We start from the raw sequence: 7,308 nt of genomic DNA, 5'->3' as shown, positions 1-7,308 counted from the left end.
AAGAACCATCGCAGTCAGGCCAAGCAGAAAGCAATCTGTGGGGCATACAGAGCGACACTATAGGGAAGAGCGACACTATGGGACACACCTGTCCAAGAGTGGGGCCCCGTACCTGAGCCCCTCCATTGCCTATTCAGTCATGCACGGGTGAACGTCCGCTAATTCCTGCAGGACACACGTGCATTTACAAGGCTCATCTTCTCCTCTGCAAGAGGACGGGTGGTTTGGGGTCTCTTGAACAAGGACAGAGCAAAAACAGGAGAAAGCAAGTCCTGAAGATAAATTGTGCCTCCTTCCACATTCCACAGTAGGCTAGAGCTACTGTCTTCCTCACTGAGCTCCCTCCTCCTAGAGCCACTGGACGGACCAGGGAAATTCCCGCCTTTAGAGATCTCAGGAGAGAGCCAAAGGGCAAGAGGCAGTGTTGCCGCTGCTGCTCTTTGGTGTTTGTTTGCTGTTCACGAACAAACGTCTTCTGGCCCCTTGAGGAAGGATGGGTTTGGGTGGGAAGGACACAGAGCCTCTTGGAACCTTTTGCATCCAAGGAGTGAGTGGGTTTTTATATTTAGCAGATGACTCACCTTCAAGCACATTAGTCACAGCCTCCAGCTCCGATCTGGCAGGCTGGATGCTGGGGATCTCAGCGGGGTGAGATCAGACAGAGCGTTGGGAGACAGAGCAAGAGAGCTCGGGAGCTCGAGTCAAGAAGACCAATATGAGAGGTGGAGTGGGAAATACAGAAGCAGAAGGCCCTGAAAGAAGCCCAGCCGAGTCCCACCCAGCCAAGAGTCTGTGGCAGCAGGACCGTCTGGATCAGGTTTGCTGCAAACACACAGCCATCAGGGAAAGAGAGCAGAGGGGGGGCAGGACCCAAAGCACCTGTCTCTGAGGCCACACCTATGGCCTGGCTCACATGTCCAGGAACTTTCCAAGTGGTCCCCTCGGGGTCACGCACGAAGCTTGCCAGCCTGGGCCCCATCCATGGGCTGGCCTCGGTAGTGACAGATGGCTGGAGCAGGGGTTTTCACGGGGTGCAGCCGGACCATGCCCAGGCCATGCTTTAGCAGGGCAGAGAGAGAGAACCTCTGAGAAAGACCCTCTGTCCCAAGAGGGAAAGGAACAGAGGAGCCAAGAGCATTTTCCGTCTAGGGCAGAGGTTCTCGAGTGCAGTCCCCGGGCCCCCCTGTCTGGTGCCTGAAGGCCCTGGGACCTTGAGAACAGTGATTCCTGGGACCCCACCCAGGCATCCTCATCTGACTCCCACTGGGCGGGTCCAGAGCATCTGCTTTTGCAGGTCCTGGTGCTTCATAGGCACCTTAAGTCTCCAAAATCTCTGATCTGGAGCTGGAGTTCACCACGCCAGTGGCCTGACCCTGACTCACGGTGGAATAAAGTCATGGTGGTATTCTTCTCTGTGCCTCAGTTTACCATTCAGAAAATGAGAAGCTCACTCAAAGGATTGTTTGGAAATTTAAAAAAAAAAAAAAAAACGCACAGGAAAGGAATACAAAGTTGGTTTGTCGTTTTTCTTCTTCATGCGAAATCTAAATGCTTTTTAACTAGAACTGGGTCAGGTCGCAGGGGAGGAACACTACCCCTGGCTGGATCCCACAGCTCCAGAAATGGCGAAGGTCATCTCGAAGTGAACTGCAAGGGGCTGGTGCCTGAAGGCAGAGGGCAGCTTGTTTGGGACTCGCCGGCTGCGATGTGGAGCCACCCTCTGCCCATCTTGGCCCACAGGCTCAGCAAGTTAGGGCCCATGTTTGCACCCTGGGAAAGGGGTCTGGAAAGTCAGAGGACTTGCTCTTCCAAACCTCTTTCAGGACAAGTGGGACCATGTCATTGGGGCAAAGTGAAGTGAAAGTGAAAGCACTTGGTGGAAGTGAAAGCAGCCAAATGGGAGGGGAGAGGAGGAGGGGGCAGGGGGAGGCGTGGAGCCTGCCTGCTGAGGTGGTGCGCATCCACTCCTCCTTCTCACCAGCACCTTCAAGGTGGGTGTCCTCGCCCTGTGAAGGACAGGAGACTGGACTGAGAGTTAACGGACCTGCCATATTCCCGTGGCAACACCAAAAGTCAGGACTTGAATCTGGGTCCAGAGCCCATGGGTTTTTTCACTTCCCTAAACTGCTGCTTCACTTTGTCACCACGATCCCTGGCTCACTTAACAGGCCTGCCACATTCTGGACAATGTATTCAGGACATCCCATTTCGCTTCATGCCATCCCCCCTCCCTTTGCTCTTCTACCCACTGTGGCCTGAATTTTAGAAAGTCTCCTCTTGGTTCTCAATACGGCAATCTCCACCCCCTTGGTTCTTGGACCATTTCCTCTATTCTATCAATGATGTCTTTTCCAAGGCCACATAAATCTCATCTTTGAGACCTCCCCAGGGCCACCGCTGCTTCACTGTCTCATGGCCTGCCCTGCGCTGCCACAGGCATCGTGTCTCTGGAGCTTGAAAAGGGTTCTCTGATGACCTTGGCTCCCTGAGGGCCAGGGTTGTGCCTTTCCATTTTTATGCTTCCCTCATTTAAAGCTTCATACCTAGAAATATAGACCCTGTCGACAGGTACAGTAGCCATGAGAAGGAGCCTTGGGGGAAATGCCCTAGCATGGACTCGCACATCCCATCTGGAGATGCAAGCCAGTTCTGTCCTCAGTCTGCCTCCTTCCCTGAAAGTCTACTGCCTTCTGCTCTTCACAGAGGAGACTCAGTTGACATGCCTCTCAGGCCAGAGCCCTGAGCCAGCGGGTGCAGGAAGAGGCCCCATCAGGAATAGAAAAGCATGGTCTTGTTCTCAGCAAGTATGAGCAGTGTCCTCTCTGTCTCTCTCCTCACCAACCAGACTGGAAGTTCCTCGAGGACAGGGCCAGGCTTCGTTTGTACGGTATGTCTGACCAGCTGCAATGAGGTAAGTCAGAACCCACAAAGCAGGTGGGAGAGAGGATGGGAAGGGTGCTACAGAAGTTTTCCAAGAGTTCCTGAACTCTGGTCTTAAAACTCTATCTAGAATTTGTTGAGAATAGCATCTTTGACACAAAAATAGGAGAGTGAAACAAGACAGTGCCTAGGAAAGTATTTAGCAAAGTGTTGTCTCATGAAATGACATCTTATGAACTAAATTAATTATGCTAATGTAAGCAAGGTGTACAAAAAGAAATGAAATTTGGGGCAGGAGTACATTAAATGCAACCACCTACTATATGCCAGGCACCATACAACTTGCACTGCCCATGGCACCCTATAATATAATGCTCATAGTGACTCTACTTCACAGATTAAGGAACTTAGGAACAGAGAGGTCTATTTTTCTACCCAAGGCCACGCACTAGCAAGTGGCCAAGTTCTGCTTTGAATGGACCGTTGTCTATCCCCAAAGTTAGAGCTCATTCTTTTACACCAAGTTGCTTCAATACTTGGAAAAGTTTAGGGGAGAAATTTCATTTTTTCAAATTGGGTTTTGAGAAGATGGTGGGAGATAAGGGATGGAAGAAGAAAGAGTTTTCAGACAGCCTTAGGGCACCCCTTTAAGAATGGGTGGCTTAATTCCAGAGAGGAGGCTGAGCAGAGCCAAACTGTCACAAGAAGAGCAGAGGTTATTTCAAGGCTGAGTATATCTAGCAGGCCAGCAGGCAAAGACTTTAATAGTGATTGTGCCCATAAAGGTCCTCTGGTGTCAAAGATTCCACTTGGCTGGGAGACCAGGCAGAGGGAGGAGAGTCCTGGGGGAAGTGGGAAGTGGCAGAGGTCCAATTTCGACTGCACATTCTGTGAGTGCAGTATACATGACCAGTCCAAGTAGCCATTTAATGTCACAAATACAAAGTCCTTAGAACAAGATCATCATGATCCAATCCTCCTGCACATGCACATCACTTGGAGCAAAGATTCCCGGAGAGAATGATCGTTCCTGACCCCTTAAAGATTCCTCCCTTGGGGTTTAGAAACGGTTACTGTCTGGAAGACATAACATAACCAGTTGAAAATTCTCCCATTGAAACTGATGTCATGAAACCCACAAGGTGAAAACAGATTCCTAACTAATGTGTTTTCTCATCCAGTGTCCTCCTGAATCTGGGGGGGCGGGGGGGGCTGTCTGATCACGACACTTGGCACTTAGTGGTATGGCCTGTGTGCCCTTCTCGTGATGCCTCCTGAATTCCCCACCAGATTCTGATTTTCCCTGGAGGAGCTGGGGAAATGGTGCTTCTCTGTGCTTTTTGGTGTGCCCAACAGAGCACTTGACATGTAGTTGGCTTTTAATTATATTTATTGAGAGTCTATTATGGGGATTGCCATTTAGCTTTTTCAGAAGCTCTGTAAGACACGATAACAGTTTCTTATCATTTATTGTTTTTTTATTTACTAATTTGTGATTAGTTAATAATGGAAAATCCAGCCCTGCAAACAGAGTAGTCCCAGGAGACTGGTAGCTGGGGATTTCTTAGTTTTCATTTTCTAAGGTTTGTGCCTCAAATACCTTATTAGCTAAAGATATCAAGCTTGATTTTATGATGTTCTGAACAAGAGAAAGGGAAGGAAAGGCATTTAAGTAGCCTCAGTTCTTTCGTCTCAAGTGGATTCTTTGAGGTTTTGTTGTACGCTGTGGCTTGGCAAATTCAGGACTGATTGAACACGGTTCTGTTCTTAGAAATGTGGATGGCCGTGATTTGTGGGAGTCACTGTCCCTCTTGCCACCATCATCTGGATCTTCCCCTTAGTGGGTTTTCAGCTACCTGGGGTCAAGAAGATATCTTCTCAACAATATATTCAGCCCGCCCCTTAATCCTTAAGGAGTCTAGGAGTCCGAAGTTTTATGATTTTTTGGTATTTCATCAAATTTTCTTCTATCTTAAAAGCTACTAGAGGCTTAAGATGCCCAGAGAGCATGTTTTGTTGTCTGTCTGCTTCTTCAAGTCTCTCTCTGCTCAACAACAGGACACTCTGCTGGTCATAACCAACCCCTGTCACACCAAAAGAAGACTGGAACCCATGTGGTTTGGGGATAGGCAGCTCCTACAGTATCCCAGAAGGTCCGATTCACCTCTTCCACACTCTGCTGTGTGGCTGGGGTGAAAGCTTCCTGGACTCCTGCTCTTGCATTTCTTCCCTGGTCCAGCAGAGCCAAGTGATTGAGCAACATGACCCTTGCCCATATGGACTCCATAGACCTCCATAGACCACTTATTGCAACAGCTTTCAAAGGAACATGGAACAGACACACGGCATGTGGATCTTTCCCCAGTAGACTACAATGTCAATAATAAAGAGGATATTGGTTGTGGCATTAGAATTCAGCTTCCCAGAAGGCTGCCCTGAGCACAGTCCACAGTTGACTCAATTTCAATTTTAATTTCCTGCACCTTTTATATCTCTATGTTCCTTTTGTACACTCTGGAATAATAAATCCCAATCAACAATTGCTACCATATGCAGGATACTGCTATGCAATTTACCTATATCATTTTCAGAGTCCAGAGTGCTAACCATTACACCATGGAACCCCACTACCTATATCATTTTCAACTCTCATTATAGCCCTATGAGGTAAATAGGATCATCTTTATTTTTGCAGCCTGGTAAAGAAAACAGAGGTCAATAAAATTTAAGTCATGTTGTCTACAGTCACGTGGCCTGTAAGCGGGATGTAAAAGTGAAATCCGTGCCATAGAAGTCTCATTCCAAAACCTGTCCTTTATATGTCATGAGCCTCTATCCATAAAATAATGAGTCCTAATCATTCAAAGCTAGATTCATGATATTTACCAAGAGGAGAAAAGGGGTTAACAGGTTACAGTAACACGGCACAACCAAAAACAAAAAGATAAGAAAAAAAATGTTCTGGTGAACTTTCAAAAAGTTCATAGTTCATTAGCCAGAATAGCACGGCTCCTGAAGAACTCAAATTCAGTTCCTCAAGATGTGACAGCTCTGTGGGTTGTCACAAGGGATTTTAGAGGGTTAGAGGCTGCTTGTACCTGCTCTGAGCTGTTTTCTCTTTCTGAAGCTTTGGGCCCTCGAAGGCGTAGATGTACATCTGTGCATGTGAGTAAGTGTGTGTGCATGGATGGGTGTGCACCTGTCTAGGACATGGGGGATGGGGATGATAAAAGCAGAATTTCAGGCACCATATAGTCACACAATTAGTTTGACCAAGAACAAAGAAATGGATCATATTCCAGAGGATCAACAGGATGAATTAGATAAACCATCAGGCAATTGATGTGTTTCTTGGTAACTGAATAGCATAGTGCTAAAAACAAAAATAAATTGACTTGTACCCACAGAATTGTCTGTACAAACAAGCACAGCCTCAATGACAAATAGACAACTAGAAATGGAAGAAGCAATGGATTGTTTTTCTTTGATGAGAGGGACACCACAAAGCCTTTACTGCACCATGGTCTTAGTCAGTGTACCCATTTAATTAGGTACTCTGTGGATGATGGCCTTTCAGATTTCCCTCCCACAGCTTGGCTTGTCCATATATCACTAACAGTTGCCTTGCTCAGGAAGCAGCCCTGCTCATCTCCACTCTGTCCCACAGGCTTTCACAGCTCCAAGTGAAGATCAAGGCAATTATGGAGCCTGGAAGATATGGAAGCCTCCATCCCACAGACATCTAGGACCATCTAAATAAATGCAATGTCAGCCAGCTATCAGGCTCTCCTCTTTGGTTGTACAAAATTAGGGAAGTGTTGGATGGATGGATGGATGGATGGGTGGATGTGTGGATGGGTGGACAATGGTTAGATGGACAGATAGATCGATGAAAGAACAAATGAACAAAATTAACACAGAGTACTTACCTGATGCCAAAATAAAGTATGGTAATTTCTGTATATCTTATTTATCTGCTTATGATATAGAAGACCTGCATCCAGGTGCTTATAAGGAAGTAACACCTCAAATTATCTGTAAATAACTCCTGGTAAAAAGCCCAGCCAGAGAAATTAGAGAAGAGAATATAAGGAATGATGACATTCTACTCTGCTGGGCGTCCAAATTTGAGCTCATCTCTAATGAAACCCCAGGTGCATTGGGTCCCTAAGGAGCTCTGGGGAGCGGTCTTCAACTAACCTACAATTGAATATTATGCCCTCAGCTTCTATTAAGATGTGTTGTAAAAACAAGTTTTGAATTTGTTTGTAAAGTTATGGTTGGAAAAATTGCTCACTTTATCATTCAAGGTCATACATAAAAACTTTACATTACATAATTTTGTCCTCTTTCCCTTTTTACCTTTGCTGGCAAGAAGCTCTGAGACAAACATGACAAACCATTAAATAGTGATTAGATTGGCCTACA

At 46.6% G+C, this 7,308-nt stretch overlaps 1 long non-coding RNA gene across 2 annotated transcripts; it reads left to right on the top strand.

Moving 5' to 3' along the window:
• Nucleotides 1–616: 616 nt before the first annotated feature.
• On the top strand, nt 617–6,651 carry LOC131839917 (uncharacterized). Of its 2 annotated transcripts, none has more exons than XR_009357076.1 (3): nt 617–817; nt 2,704–2,911; nt 4,939–5,418. It is a non-coding gene; the product is annotated as an uncharacterized LOC131839917 (long non-coding RNA). The 2 variants fall into 2 exon arrangements; XR_009357075.1 differs by lacking the exon at nt 4,939–5,418 and adding an exon at nt 6,548–6,651 and having other exon boundaries at nt 618–817.
• The last annotated feature ends 657 nt before the right edge of the window (nt 6,652–7,308 follow it).

This window comes from Mustela lutreola, chromosome 8, assembly GCF_030435805.1.
Source record: "Mustela lutreola isolate mMusLut2 chromosome 8, mMusLut2.pri, whole genome shotgun sequence".
NCBI lineage: Eukaryota > Metazoa > Chordata > Mammalia > Carnivora > Mustelidae > Mustela > Mustela lutreola.
This window is presented reverse-complemented; position numbering and strand designations above follow the sequence as displayed.